The 16,643-nt window shown below is 43.8% G+C and overlaps 3 long non-coding RNA genes across 3 annotated transcripts; all 3 read left to right on the top strand.

Annotated features, from left to right (window-relative positions):
* The first annotated feature begins 162 nt into the window (after positions 1-162).
* On the top strand, positions 163-4,274 carry LOC120999943. Its single transcript, XR_005778694.1, has 3 exons — positions 163-293; positions 3,821-3,880; positions 4,219-4,274. It is a non-coding gene; the product is annotated as an uncharacterized LOC120999943 (long non-coding RNA).
* Positions 4,275-6,226: 1,952 nt separating this feature from the next.
* Positions 6,227-10,338, top strand: LOC120999944. The gene is made up of 3 exons (XR_005778695.1): positions 6,227-6,357; positions 9,885-9,944; positions 10,283-10,338. It is a non-coding gene; the product is annotated as an uncharacterized LOC120999944 (long non-coding RNA).
* A 1,952-nt stretch (positions 10,339-12,290) lies between these two features.
* Positions 12,291-16,402, top strand: LOC120999945. Its single transcript, XR_005778696.1, has 3 exons — positions 12,291-12,421; positions 15,949-16,008; positions 16,347-16,402. It is a non-coding gene; the product is annotated as an uncharacterized LOC120999945 (long non-coding RNA).
* Positions 16,403-16,643: the final 241 nt, after the last annotated feature.

Raw genomic sequence — 16,643 nt, forward strand, 5'->3', positions numbered from 1 at the left:
CAGAGGACCACTGCCTCAGACCTTAAAGGGGTTTTCCAGCGTTAACCCCCTTTATAATTTGGCTCTGGAATATGGCATATATAAAACAAGAAACGCACTTATCTGCTCCCTTCTGCTCACTTCCAGTATTAAGGCTCCATTCATGTGTGCATATACCGATCCCTCCTGATATAGACATGTGACCACTGCAGCCAATCATAGGCTGTCACATGCTTGTATAGAGATGTGCCAAGAAGCAAAGACCGGCGGAGAATCCAGGAAGCATGGGAACTGGGATATTACTCACTCCATATGTAAGTATTACTTTGTGCATTTTTCAAGCATTCTAAGTGGTTTTTAAATAACTAAACATCTCCAGGGACACAATATTACACGTATGTTCCAGAGTGGGCATTTCTGGAATGTATTGTGGAAGATGCTGGGGAGAATGGGACTTGACTTATCAATGGAGAGTGAAATATTGGGAGGCATGGTGACTCCATGGCTGGTATGTGTGATTTACAGGATGTTTTTGCTCCTGTTGCAGGCTGTGAATATATTATATATCTGCAGGGTGTATAAGCCTATTATAGCTGATTCCGTGTCACAGTAGCATGTAGAGCAGTGGTCTCCAAACAGAGCCACGTGTGACTTTCAAATCATGGTTGAACGATTAGCTGTAGAAGCCTTAAATTATGACCATAAGCAGCGGCTACATTATTTGCAGCCATATCCTAACCCCCAATAACATATTCTGTCCCAGTTTATTAAATGGGCTGTTCAGCTTTGGAGGCCTTTCTATCAGTAACCTCCTCTTCACCCCCACGTAACCTGGACCTGCAGAGGGAAGTGTACTTACCTGCTCCCCACTGGGTTTCGGCTCCTTTGGTTCCGTCAATGCCTTGTTGCTGTCTCCGTATGTCAACATCCAATTTGATTCAGGTCATGTGGGTCACGTGACATGTCACCCATGGGTCACGTGACATGACACATGGGGGTCACGTCGCTGATGTTCAGTAATGTGAAGATTCTTTCAGAACTTTTTTTTTATTATTAAAAAAAAAACGAGTTCTCGTCTTTTCACCCAGAACACATTTGATTTTGCACAAAATGGGAACATATTCATATCTTGGCTATATCTGCTTTATTTGGACCCCATAGATTGAAATGGGAATCCTAGAGCATCACAGTGAAAACCCACAGACTTCACTGGGAGTGTTTGTTCGGCATGAGGGACCAAAGCAGTGCAAGTCTATAAGGTTTTTTCCATTGATCCATGGTCAGTAGAAAAACAAGGATGTGTGAATAGACACAAAAAAATTATGGATACTGTGACAAAACCCCTGTTTTAGGTATGTCTAGACTCGTCTGCTGTTCATGTAGTTAACCCTATTTCGCCCCTTAAATGTTCACAAACCACCTCATCTGCCTGTGACGCAGTTAGCGTACACAATGGACATTAGCGAACACAATGGATATTGCCTATGATACATTTAGCAAACACAATTTGTCTGGGTCATTGACCGCATGGAACTACACAATTTTTCTGGGTCATTGACCGCATGGAACTATGTCCAGCCCCTTTATCCAATTATCTCCAGGATAGAGAGGAGAGATTTTACTGCTCATGTGGGAGTGTGTTATATCTTACTGTATATTGATTGGTCACTGTATTTTGTGTGCCTGTTCCCCACAAGGGCCCCGTGAGAGTAACCCTTGCTGGAGGACGATCAGATCAGCGTGGGTCCGACTGTTTGAGGAGAAGGCAGCACACATATGAAAGCTGTTTTCTCTGCTCTGTTTACCGGCTTGTTGCAGAAATTTCAGTGGTGAGCAGGCAAACAGAGTAGAGAAGGCAGTGGTGGTACGAAATAACAAAAAACGGACAACCCCTACTTGGAAAACATTACATGCAGCGCTACAGAACATACAGGAGAATACAGCCCCACATATGTACCTCTTACATCCAGTGATGTCTCCTCTAATGTAGATATTCTCATCCTCATCTTTTCCTGTCAGACCAGACCGCCATGATGATTTATTATTTCAACCGCGTCTCGTCTCTGAAGAGTTTAACAAAGCGACATCTTAGTTTCCTACTTTTCCATCATCTTCCTCATCTTCTGAACACCCCATCCTGCCTCCACCAATACTATCCTGCAGAAACAGTCGCCATGAAAATACTAGTACAACACACATATTGCGCCAGTACAAAAAATACCCCCTTACCTTTCAGATCAGACCCCCATTTCAGACCTCAGATGAGACCCCCATTAGACCTCCAGATCCCCATATCAGACCCCTATTAAAACTTAGACCAGACCTCCATACCCCCCATTAGACCTCCAGACCCCCATATTAGACCTCAGACTAGACCTCTAGACCCCCAATCAGACCCCCATTAAAACTCCAAGTCCCCATATCAGACCTCAGAGCAGACCTCCAGACCCCCATTAGACCTAAGACCAGACCTCCAGACCCCCATTAGACTTCCAGACCCCCCAATCATACCCCTATTAGACTCTCAGACCCCCATTAAACCTCCAGAACCCAATGTTAGACCTTAGACTAGACCTCCAGACCAAAGAATTCAATTGTTGAGTTTCCCTTTCTTCTCCTTTTGGTCCAGACCATCATGTGCAGATGTCTTTGGTCAGGAGTGTGCCACCTCCTCTGCTATATAAGAAGACACCAGGATTAATAGATGGCACAACTATAGATGGGACGATTACAGATTTTACATTAGAGACCAGGAGACCAGGTTAAACCTCTGACTTCACTGATTGCTTCTGCAGTCAATCCCCACCCGCTATAACACACTTTCACACTGCCATCCTGGAGCGTTTTCTAATACGGTGCCCACTTCGGCACCAAAAATACTGTACTGCCAAGATAAAAGTACAAGAAGAAGCAGCTACAGAACTAGAAAATGATGGGGCCTAATACAGACTTTAGACATCAAACCTCAGACCAGATCCCACCCCAAGTTAGCCCCGAATTAATGTGGCTATCTAAAAGGAGCCGTCCAAAATGAAAGGTGGAATCTGATTGGTTGCTATGGGCAACTAAGCCAGTTCTACTTTACACTAGTTTGATAAATAACCCCTTATATTCTTATGACTTTATTAAAGGTTTACCAAAAGCGGCATTCCCCTTTAAACATCACTGCTCTATAAACAGTTCTTTATTCAGACTAGATCTCTGATGACATCAGCAGTAGCAAGAAGCCCCGCCCCCTTAGAATACTGAAGCTGTGTGACATCACAATGCTGTGTCCAGGCTTCTATGTGTTGGAGAACACTGGATTCTTTTGAGGGTTAGTTGTTGGAGATGATGGATTCGAGAAGAATTGCTCTTGTATTTCTATTATTTTTTACATTTTATGTTCAAGGAAAGCCCACAAAAACACCTGCAGGTAATGGATATTATCACTGGGGGTTTATCTTACTGAATGGTGGCTGAATATTGTATTTATCCTTACATGATTACGGGTCATAGAGGCAAACCTGGCTGGTATCTCTGTGGCTTGGAGCTCAGGTTATAGGACAGTGGGCTGTGTGCGGCATTGTAGCTGAGCCCCATTTAATTTGATGGCGCTGAACTGCAATACCGTACACAACCCCTGGACAAGAGGGAGGATATTTCAGAAAGAAAGCTGCAAGGTTTCTAATCTCATACAATGGCCTTAAATGATGACATTTTGTCTGTAGCCACCACTAGTGGGCACTTACTAAATACTGACTTATTGTTATCTTCTGTCTCCCCGTGTCCCCATTTTGGGGTTCAGCTGCCGCTATCATTGATTTAATGTCTTTATTTTCCTTCATTTTTTCATGGACAGTGACTTTCCCAGGATCAGGGAGGACAACCCCCGGTCCGGACAGCGCCGGTGCAAATAACAGTGAGTAGACAATTCCTTCCTCTCCTAATTCTACTCTCATCATCCTCTACCAAGCCCTGACTGTAGTGGAGAACAGCGACTAAGCTGCTCCTTTGAGGGATCGGTCCTATAAAATGATGCTGGAACATATAATGATGTGCCCCTTATCCAGACGTTACCAGCCCACAGTCCAGCAATTACCCCTCCATGCCCAGCCAAGCTGCCAGTGCCTACCTGCTGATGTCCTCATAAAGGTCACTGCTGGCATCAGGAGGATCTAGAGATGTTGGATAATGTCTTGTAGAATATGTTCTCTATGATAACAATTAATAACGAGCATCTTGTGTCTTTATTACCAGTCATGTACCGCGTTGTCCTGCCGCTAGTAGTATTCCTATTGGTCGCCGCCGTGATTATTATCTTTTGCTGGTGAGTTTCCAATTTTCTTCTACTCTACACATCACATTATTTTCTATACACTGTACTGTCTGACCTACAGGGGGCGCAGTAACTACTGCAGCCAGGTTATAATACAGGGGCCGGATGGGGCAGGGATATAATCAGGTAACCGCTTGTCCCCCCTTTCCCGATGCTGTATTATGATATAATATAGACTATGGCACTATATCCTTCCTGCCTGTTATATACTGCAGCTTTATATCTCACCCCCTGTAGTGGGGGAGGGGGGTCATGGGTATATTTTGATGGGGAACTAAAGATTGTCATCTGTACCGACTTATGTCAGGACATTTCTCTGTCTCACAGTTACAAGTACAAGGCCTGGCGCCGGCGTGAACAAAAACAGGCAGCTGATCTAGAGATGGTTCGAGTGGAGAAGCCAGGTAATAATTTCTATATAATAACATATATAAGCGGGGTACAGGCAGAGCTTAGGGTTACCTCTCATATCTGCTCATCACACACTTTGGGGTCCTTCTAATACTCAGAATTTTGCAGAATTCAGAGATGAGACAGCTCATGTCTGCTGATTAGCTGCATCACTATATTACTGCATTGCTCATAATATTAAAAGGATAGATTCTGTTATATCTACTACCTACTGATGGTTTCCTTCTCATTTTGTAGTTGTTCAAAAACCTGTAGTGCAAATTAAGAAGAAAAAAAACATCAGACCTCCCATGGATAACATCAAGAAAGTAAAACCAATTATTGAACGAATAAAAGCTGCCAAAAAAGCGGAGGACAAGATCATTAGAATAACATCTAAAACAGAGGAGGAGACGATCATGAAGGTAACATCCAAAACAGAGGAGGAGATCACGAAGAGAACATCCCGCCTGAAACGGTTCCGTAAATGGATAAAAAAAAGTACCCAGAAGAAGAACACGGGGAAAGAAAAGGAGCGCACTAACCATCTCTGCAAATATATGACCACCTGCTGCAGTTGTCGGTCCATGGACTAAATGGAGTTAACTTATTACCATCATGCCCATTAGTTTTAAAGCCCTGAAACACCATCTACAGTGGCCATATCTGTCTGTCCCTCTGTTTGTCTGTCTGTCTATATGTATGTCTGTCTTTCCCCCTGTCTGTCTGTCTATCTATCGTAGAATACATAGGTAGATTGAAGACACCTGGAGGGGGTGTACATCTCATCTACATTTTTTTAATGTAGGTGAGATGAAAAATCCAGGAAAGTTGGGTTTCCTCAGTAAATTTTCTTTGCTGAGGACTTTAGTAACTTTGTTTTCCGGGCCTGCATTTTTTTGGAATGGCAGGTAGGTTGGAAGTGGGACCTGTCATTCCCTCCCCCTCCAGTACACCCCCCCCCTCCCCCACCAATTAGCCCAGGTGATGTTGTTACTGGGGCATAAAACTGTTGACAAGTCCAGTCAAGGTCTGAGTCTAGGAAGGCACAGTAGCCGCAGTGGAACGTCTGTGCTCTGAATACTGTTATGTGTAAACTGATCTCTATGTGATGTAACTGTTTTGTTGCTGGACTAAATAAATCCAAGTTGTATTTTTAACCTCTGAAGCCTCTGAATGTTGTCATTGCTAACCCCCATCCCATATATACCGATCCCGACAATATCTACGCCATTAGTTGGAATGATCCACCTGGAATCAGTGACTGGCTCTGTTACTTAGTCCATACAAGCAGTACAGCAGGATCTACTGACATGAATAAGAGATCTGCTACTAGCATTGTTCCAGCTGGTTCTAGAGCCCAGAAAAGAAGCTGTACAGAGGACCACTGCCTCAGACCTTAAAGGGGTTTTCCAGCGTTAACCCCCTTTATAATTTGGCTCTGGAATATGGCATATATAAAACAAGAAACGCACTTATCTGCTCCCTTCTGCTCACTTCCAGTATTAAGGCTCCATTCATGTGTGCATATACCGATCCCTCCTGATATAGACATGTGACCACTGCAGCCAATCATAGGCTGTCACATGCTTGTATAGAGATGTGCCAAGAAGCAAAGACCGGCGGAGAATCCAGGAAGCATGGGAACTGGGATATTACTCACTCCATATGTAAGTATTACTTTGTGCATTTTTCAAGCATTCTAAGTGGTTTTTAAATAACTAAACATCTCCAGGGACACAATATTACACGTATGTTCCAGAGTGGGCATTTCTGGAATGTATTGTGGAAGATGCTGGGGAGAATGGGACTTGACTTATCAATGGAGAGTGAAATATTGGGAGGCATGGTGACTCCATGGCTGGTATGTGTGATTTACAGGATGTTTTTGCTCCTGTTGCAGGCTGTGAATATATTATATATCTGCAGGGTGTATAAGCCTATTATAGCTGATTCCGTGTCACAGTAGCATGTAGAGCAGTGGTCTCCAAACAGAGCCACGTGTGACTTTCAAATCATGGTTGAACGATTAGCTGTAGAAGCCTTAAATTATGACCATAAGCAGCGGCTACATTATTTGCAGCCATATCCTAACCCCCAATAACATATTCTGTCCCAGTTTATTAAATGGGCTGTTCAGCTTTGGAGGCCTTTCTATCAGTAACCTCCTCTTCACCCCCACGTAACCTGGACCTGCAGAGGGAAGTGTACTTACCTGCTCCCCACTGGGTTTCGGCTCCTTTGGTTCCGTCAATGCCTTGTTGCTGTCTCCGTATGTCAACATCCAATTTGATTCAGGTCATGTGGGTCACGTGACATGTCACCCATGGGTCACGTGACATGACACATGGGGGTCACGTCGCTGATGTTCAGTAATGTGAAGATTCTTTCAGAACTTTTTTTTTATTATTAAAAAAAAAACGAGTTCTCGTCTTTTCACCCAGAACACATTTGATTTTGCACAAAATGGGAACATATTCATATCTTGGCTATATCTGCTTTATTTGGACCCCATAGATTGAAATGGGAATCCTAGAGCATCACAGTGAAAACCCACAGACTTCACTGGGAGTGTTTGTTCGGCATGAGGGACCAAAGCAGTGCAAGTCTATAAGGTTTTTTCCATTGATCCATGGTCAGTAGAAAAACAAGGATGTGTGAATAGACACAAAAAAATTATGGATACTGTGACAAAACCCCTGTTTTAGGTATGTCTAGACTCGTCTGCTGTTCATGTAGTTAACCCTATTTCGCCCCTTAAATGTTCACAAACCACCTCATCTGCCTGTGACGCAGTTAGCGTACACAATGGACATTAGCGAACACAATGGATATTGCCTATGATACATTTAGCAAACACAATTTGTCTGGGTCATTGACCGCATGGAACTACACAATTTTTCTGGGTCATTGACCGCATGGAACTATGTCCAGCCCCTTTATCCAATTATCTCCAGGATAGAGAGGAGAGATTTTACTGCTCATGTGGGAGTGTGTTATATCTTACTGTATATTGATTGGTCACTGTATTTTGTGTGCCTGTTCCCCACAAGGGCCCCGTGAGAGTAACCCTTGCTGGAGGACGATCAGATCAGCGTGGGTCCGACTGTTTGAGGAGAAGGCAGCACACATATGAGAGCTGTTTTCTCTGCTCTGTTTACCGGCTTGTTGCAGAAATTTCAGTGGTGAGCAGGCAAACAGAGTAGAGAAGGCAGTGGTGGTACGAAATAACAAAAAACGGACAACCCCTACTTGGAAAACATGACATGCAGCGCTACAGAACATACAGGAGAATACAGCCCCACATATGTACCTCTTACATCCAGTGATGTCTCCTCTAATGTAGATATTCTCATCCTCATCTTTTCCTGTCAGACCAGACCGCCATGATGATTTATTATTTCAACCGCGTCTCGTCTCTGAAGAGTTTAACAAAGCGACATCTTAGTTTCCTACTTTTCCATCATCTTCCTCATCTTCTGAACACCCCATCCTGCCTCCACCAATACTATCCTGCAGAAACAGTCGCCATGAAAATACTAGTACAACACACATATTGCGCCAGTACAAAAAATACCCCCTTACCTTTCAGATCAGACCCCCATTTCAGACCTCAGATGAGACCCCCATTAGACCTCCAGATCCCCATATCAGACCCCTATTAAAACTTAGACCAGACCTCCATACCCCCCATTAGACCTCCAGACCCCCATATTAGACCTCAGACTAGACCTCTAGACCCCCAATCAGACCCCCATTAAAACTCCAAGTCCCCATATCAGACCTCAGAGCAGACCTCCAGACCCCCATTAGACCTAAGACCAGACCTCCAGACCCCCATTAGACTTCCAGACCCCCCAATCATACCCCTATTAGACTCTCAGACCCCCATTAAACCTCCAGAACCCAATGTTAGACCTTAGACTAGACCTCCAGACCAAAGAATTCAATTGTTGAGTTTCCCTTTCTTCTCCTTTTGGTCCAGACCATCATGTGCAGATGTCTTTGGTCAGGAGTGTGCCACCTCCTCTGCTATATAAGAAGACACCAGGATTAATAGATGGCACAACTATAGATGGGACGATTACAGATTTTACATTAGAGACCAGGAGACCAGGTTAAACCTCTGACTTCACTGATTGCTTCTGCAGTCAATCCCCACCCGCTATAACACACTTTCACACTGCCATCCTGGAGCGTTTTCTAATACGGTGCCCACTTCGGCACCAAAAATACTGTACTGCCAAGATAAAAGTACAAGAAGAAGCAGCTACAGAACTAGAAAATGATGGGGCCTAATACAGACTTTAGACATCAAACCTCAGACCAGATCCCACCCCAAGTTAGCCCCGAATTAATGTGGCTATCTAAAAGGAGCCGTCCAAAATGAAAGGTGGAATCTGATTGGTTGCTATGGGCAACTAAGCCAGTTCTACTTTACACTAGTTTGATAAATAACCCCTTATATTCTTATGACTTTATTAAAGGTTTACCAAAAGCGGCATTCCCCTTTAAACATCACTGCTCTATAAACAGTTCTTTATTCAGACTAGATCTCTGATGACATCAGCAGTAGCAAGAAGCCCCGCCCCCTTAGAATACTGAAGCTGTGTGACATCACAATGCTGTGTCCAGGCTTCTATGTGTTGGAGAACACTGGATTCTTTTGAGGGTTAGTTGTTGGAGATGATGGATTCGAGAAGAATTGCTCTTGTATTTCTATTATTTTTTACATTTTATGTTCAAGGAAAGCCCACAAAAACACCTGCAGGTAATGGATATTATCACTGGGGGTTTATCTTACTGAATGGTGGCTGAATATTGTATTTATCCTTACATGATTACGGGTCATAGAGGCAAACCTGGCTGGTATCTCTGTGGCTTGGAGCTCAGGTTATAGGACAGTGGGCTGTGTGCGGCATTGTAGCTGAGCCCCATTTAATTTGATGGCGCTGAACTGCAATACCGTACACAACCCCTGGACAAGAGGGAGGATATTTCAGAAAGAAAGCTGCAAGGTTTCTAATCTCATACAATGGCCTTAAATGATGACATTTTGTCTGTAGCCACCACTAGTGGGCACTTACTAAATACTGACTTATTGTTATCTTCTGTCTCCCCGTGTCCCCATTTTGGGGTTCAGCTGCCGCTATCATTGATTTAATGTCTTTATTTTCCTTCATTTTTTCATGGACAGTGACTTTCCCAGGATCAGGGAGGACAACCCCCGGTCCGGACAGCGCCGGTGCAAATAACAGTGAGTAGACAATTCCTTCCTCTCCTAATTCTACTCTCATCATCCTCTACCAAGCCCTGACTGTAGTGGAGAACAGCGACTAAGCTGCTCCTTTGAGGGATCGGTCCTATAAAATGATGCTGGAACATATAATGATGTGCCCCTTATCCAGACGTTACCAGCCCACAGTCCAGCAATTACCCCTCCATGCCCAGCCAAGCTGCCAGTGCCTACCTGCTGATGTCCTCATAAAGGTCACTGCTGGCATCAGGAGGATCTAGAGATGTTGGATAATGTCTTGTAGAATATGTTCTCTATGATAACAATTAATAACGAGCATCTTGTGTCTTTATTACCAGTCATGTACCGCGTTGTCCTGCCGCTAGTAGTATTCCTATTGGTCGCCGCCGTGATTATTATCTTTTGCTGGTGAGTTTCCAATTTTCTTCTACTCTACACATCACATTATTTTCTATACACTGTACTGTCTGACCTACAGGGGGCGCAGTAACTACTGCAGCCAGGTTATAATACAGGGGCCGGATGGGGCAGGGATATAATCAGGTAACCGCTTGTCCCCCCTTTCCCGATGCTGTATTATGATATAATATAGACTATGGCACTATATCCTTCCTGCCTGTTATATACTGCAGCTTTATATCTCACCCCCTGTAGTGGGGGAGGGGGGTCATGGGTATATTTTGATGGGGAACTAAAGATTGTCATCTGTACCGACTTATGTCAGGACATTTCTCTGTCTCACAGTTACAAGTACAAGGCCTGGCGCCGGCGTGAACAAAAACAGGCAGCTGATCTAGAGATGGTTCGAGTGGAGAAGCCAGGTAATAATTTCTATATAATAACATATATAAGCGGGGTACAGGCAGAGCTTAGGGTTACCTCTCATATCTGCTCATCACACACTTTGGGGTCCTTCTATTACTCAGAATTTTGCAGAATTCAGAGATGAGACAGCTCATGTCTGCTGATTAGCTGCATCACTATATTACTGCATTGCTCATAATATTAAAAGGATAGATTCTGTTATATCTACTACCTACTGATGGTTTCCTTCTCATTTTGTAGTTGTTCAAAAACCTGTAGTGCAAATTAAGAAGAAAAAAAACATCAGACCTCCCATGGATAACATCAAGAAAGTAAAACCAATTATTGAACGAATAAAAGCTGCCAAAAAAGCGGAGGACAAGATCATTAGAATAACATCTAAAACAGAGGAGGAGACGATCATGAAGGTAACATCCAAAACAGAGGAGGAGATCACGAAGAGAACATCCCGCCTGAAACGGTTCCGTAAATGGATAAAAAAAAGTACCCAGAAGAAGAACACGGGGAAAGAAAAGGAGCGCACTAACCATCTCTGCAAATATATGACCACCTGCTGCAGTTGTCGGTCCATGGACTAAATGGAGTTAACTTATTACCATCATGCCCATTAGTTTTAAAGCCCTGAAACACCATCTACAGTGGCCATATCTGTCTGTCCCTCTGTTTGTCTGTCTGTCTATATGTATGTCTGTCTTTCCCCCTGTCTGTCTGTCTATCTATCGTAGAATACATAGGTAGATTGAAGACACCTGGAGGGGGTGTACATCTCATCTACATTTTTTTAATGTAGGTGAGATGAAAAATCCAGGAAAGTTGGGTTTCCTCAGTAAATTTTCTTTGCTGAGGACTTTAGTAACTTTGTTTTCCGGGCCTGCATTTTTTTGGAATGGCAGGTAGGTTGGAAGTGGGACCTGTCATTCCCTCCCCCTCCAGTACACCCCCCCCCTCCCCCACCAATTAGCCCAGGTGATGTTGTTACTGGGGCATAAAACTGTTGACAAGTCCAGTCAAGGTCTGAGTCTAGGAAGGCACAGTAGCCGCAGTGGAACGTCTGTGCTCTGAATACTGTTATGTGTAAACTGATCTCTATGTGATGTAACTGTTTTGTTGCTGGACTAAATAAATCCAAGTTGTATTTTTAACCTCTGAAGCCTCTGAATGTTGTCATTGCTAACCCCCATCCCATATATACCGATCCCGACAATATCTACGCCATTAGTTGGAATGATCCACCTGGAATCAGTGACTGGCTCTGTTACTTAGTCCATACAAGCAGTACAGCAGGATCTACTGACATGAATAAGAGATCTGCTACTAGCATTGTTCCAGCTGGTTCTAGAGCCCAGAAAAGAAGCTGTACAGAGGACCACTGCCTCAGACCTTAAAGGGGTTTTCCAGCGTTAACCCCCTTTATAATTTGGCTCTGGAATATGGCATATATAAAACAAGAAACGCACTTATCTGCTCCCTTCTGCTCACTTCCAGTATTAAGGCTCCATTCATGTGTGCATATACCGATCCCTCCTGATATAGACATGTGACCACTGCAGCCAATCATAGGCTGTCACATGCTTGTATAGAGATGTGCCAAGAAGCAAAGACCGGCGGAGAATCCAGGAAGCATGGGAACTGGGATATTACTCACTCCATATGTAAGTATTACTTTGTGCATTTTTCAAGCATTCTAAGTGGTTTTTAAATAACTAAACATCTCCAGGGACACAATATTACACGTATGTTCCAGAGTGGGCATTTCTGGAATGTATTGTGGAAGATGCTGGGGAGAATGGGACTTGACTTATCAATGGAGAGTGAAATATTGGGAGGCATGGTGACTCCATGGCTGGTATGTGTGATTTACAGGATGTTTTTGCTCCTGTTGCAGGCTGTGAATATATTATATATCTGCAGGGTGTATAAGCCTATTATAGCTGATTCCGTGTCACAGTAGCATGTAGAGCAGTGGTCTCCAAACAGAGCCACGTGTGACTTTCAAATCATGGTTGAACGATTAGCTGTAGAAGCCTTAAATTATGACCATAAGCAGCGGCTACATTATTTGCAGCCATATCCTAACCCCCAATAACATATTCTGTCCCAGTTTATTAAATGGGCTGTTCAGCTTTGGAGGCCTTTCTATCAGTAACCTCCTCTTCACCCCCACGTAACCTGGACCTGCAGAGGGAAGTGTACTTACCTGCTCCCCACTGGGTTTCGGCTCCTTTGGTTCCGTCAATGCCTTGTTGCTGTCTCCGTATGTCAACATCCAATTTGATTCAGGTCATGTGGGTCACGTGACATGTCACCCATGGGTCACGTGACATGACACATGGGGGTCACGTCGCTGATGTTCAGTAATGTGAAGATTCTTTCAGAACTTTTTTTTTATTATTAAAAAAAAAACGAGTTCTCGTCTTTTCACCCAGAACACATTTGATTTTGCACAAAATGGGAACATATTCATATCTTGGCTATATCTGCTTTATTTGGACCCCATAGATTGAAATGGGAATCCTAGAGCATCACAGTGAAAACCCACAGACTTCACTGGGAGTGTTTGTTCGGCATGAGGGACCAAAGCAGTGCAAGTCTATAAGGTTTTTTCCATTGATCCATGGTCAGTAGAAAAACAAGGATGTGTGAATAGACACAAAAAAATTATGGATACTGTGACAAAACCCCTGTTTTAGGTATGTCTAGACTCGTCTGCTGTTCATGTAGTTAACCCTATTTCGCCCCTTAAATGTTCACAAACCACCTCATCTGCCTGTGACGCAGTTAGCGTACACAATGGACATTAGCGAACACAATGGATATTGCCTATGATACATTTAGCAAACACAATTTGTCTGGGTCATTGACCGCATGGAACTACACAATTTTTCTGGGTCATTGACCGCATGGAACTATGTCCAGCCCCTTTATCCAATTATCTCCAGGATAGAGAGGAGAGATTTTACTGCTCATGTGGGAGTGTGTTATATCTTACTGTATATTGATTGGTCACTGTATTTTGTGTGCCTGTTCCCCACAAGGGCCCCGTGAGAGTAACCCTTGCTGGAGGACGATCAGATCAGCGTGGGTCCGACTGTTTGAGGAGAAGGCAGCACACATATGAGAGCTGTTTTCTCTGCTCTGTTTACCGGCTTGTTGCAGAAATTTCAGTGGTGAGCAGGCAAACAGAGTAGAGAAGGCAGTGGTGGTACGAAATAACAAAAAACGGACAACCCCTACTTGGAAAACATTACATGCAGCGCTACAGAACATACAGGAGAATACAGCCCCACATATGTACCTCTTACATCCAGTGATGTCTCCTCTAATGTAGATATTCTCATCCTCATCTTTTCCTGTCAGACCAGACCGCCATGATGATTTATTATTTCAACCGCGTCTCGTCTCTGAAGAGTTTAACAAAGCGACATCTTAGTTTCCTACTTTTCCATCATCTTCCTCATCTTCTGAACACCCCATCCTGCCTCCACCAATACTATCCTGCAGAAACAGTCGCCATGAAAATACTAGTACAACACACATATTGCGCCAGTACAAAAAATACCCCCTTACCTTTCAGATCAGACCCCCATTTCAGACCTCAGATGAGACCCCCATTAGACCTCCAGATCCCCATATCAGACCCCTATTAAAACTTAGACCAGACCTCCATACCCCCCATTAGACCTCCAGACCCCCATATTAGACCTCAGACTAGACCTCTAGACCCCCAATCAGACCCCCATTAAAACTCCAAGTCCCCATATCAGACCTCAGAGCAGACCTCCAGACCCCCATTAGACCTAAGACCAGACCTCCAGACCCCCATTAGACTTCCAGACCCCCCAATCATACCCCTATTAGACTCTCAGACCCCCATTAAACCTCCAGAACCCAATGTTAGACCTTAGACTAGACCTCCAGACCAAAGAATTCAATTGTTGAGTTTCCCTTTCTTCTCCTTTTGGTCCAGACCATCATGTGCAGATGTCTTTGGTCAGGAGTGTGCCACCTCCTCTGCTATATAAGAAGACACCAGGATTAATAGATGGCACAACTATAGATGGGACGATTACAGATTTTACATTAGAGACCAGGAGACCAGGTTAAACCTCTGACTTCACTGATTGCTTCTGCAGTCAATCCCCACCCGCTATAACACACTTTCACACTGCCATCCTGGAGCGTTTTCTAATACGGTGCCCACTTCGGCACCAAAAATACTGTACTGCCAAGATAAAAGTACAAGAAGAAGCAGCTACAGAACTAGAAAATGATGGGGCCTAATACAGACTTTAGACATCAAACCTCAGACCAGATCCCACCCCAAGTTAGCCCCGAATTAATGTGGCTATCTAAAAGGAGCCGTCCAAAATGAAAGGTGGAATCTGATTGGTTGCTATGGGCAACTAAGCCAGTTCTACTTTACACTAGTTTGATAAATAACCCCTTATATTCTTATGACTTTATTAAAGGTTTACCAAAAGCGGCATTCCCCTTTAAACATCACTGCTCTATAAACAGTTCTTTATTCAGACTAGATCTCTGATGACATCAGCAGTAGCAAGAAGCCCCGCCCCCTTAGAATACTGAAGCTGTGTGACATCACAATGCTGTGTCCAGGCTTCTATGTGTTGGAGAACACTGGATTCTTTTGAGGGTTAGTTGTTGGAGATGATGGATTCGAGAAGAATTGCTCTTGTATTTCTATTATTTTTTACATTTTATGTTCAAGGAAAGCCCACAAAAACACCTGCAGGTAATGGATATTATCACTGGGGGTTTATCTTACTGAATGGTGGCTGAATATTGTATTTATCCTTACATGATTACGGGTCATAGAGGCAAACCTGGCTGGTATCTCTGTGGCTTGGAGCTCAGGTTATAGGACAGTGGGCTGTGTGCGGCATTGTAGCTGAGCCCCATTTAATTTGATGGCGCTGAACTGCAATACCGTACACAACCCCTGGACAAGAGGGAGGATATTTCAGAAAGAAAGCTGCAAGGTTTCTAATCTCATACAATGGCCTTAAATGATGACATTTTGTCTGTAGCCACCACTAGTGGGCACTTACTAAATACTGACTTATTGTTATCTTCTGTCTCCCCGTGTCCCCATTTTGGGGTTCAGCTGCCGCTATCATTGATTTAATGTCTTTATTTTCCTTCATTTTTTCATGGACAGTGACTTTCCCAGGATCAGGGAGGACAACCCCCGGTCCGGACAGCGCCGGTGCAAATAACAGTGAGTAGACAATTCCTTCCTCTCCTAATTCTACTCTCATCATCCTCTACCAAGCCCTGACTGTAGTGGAGAACAGCGACTAAGCTGCTCCTTTGAGGGATCGGTCCTATAAAATGATGCTGGAACATATAATGATGTGCCCCTTATCCAGACGTTACCAGCCCACAGTCCAGCAATTACCCCTCCATGCCCAGCCAAGCTGCCAGTGCCTACCTGCTGATGTCCTCATAAAGGTCACTGCTGGCATCAGGAGGATCTAGAGATGTTGGATAATGTCTTGTAGAATATGTTCTCTATGATAACAATTAATAACGAGCATCTTGTGTCTTTATTACCAGTCATGTACCGCGTTGTCCTGCCGCTAGTAGTATTCCTATTGGTCGCCGCCGTGATTATTATCTTTTGCTGGTGAGTTTCCAATTTTCTTCTACTCTACACATCACATTATTTTCTATACACTGTACTGTCTGACCTACAGGGGGCGCAGTAACTACTGCAGCCAGGTTATAATACAGGGGCCGGATGGGGCAGGGATATAATCAGGTAACCGCTTGTCCCCCCTTTCCCGATGCTGTATTATGATATAATATAGACTATGGCACTATATCCTTCCTGCCTGTTATATACTGCAGCTT

The sequence above is a fragment of the Bufo bufo genome, chromosome 4, assembly GCF_905171765.1.
Source record: "Bufo bufo chromosome 4, aBufBuf1.1, whole genome shotgun sequence".
Taxonomy (NCBI): domain Eukaryota; kingdom Metazoa; phylum Chordata; class Amphibia; order Anura; family Bufonidae; genus Bufo; species Bufo bufo.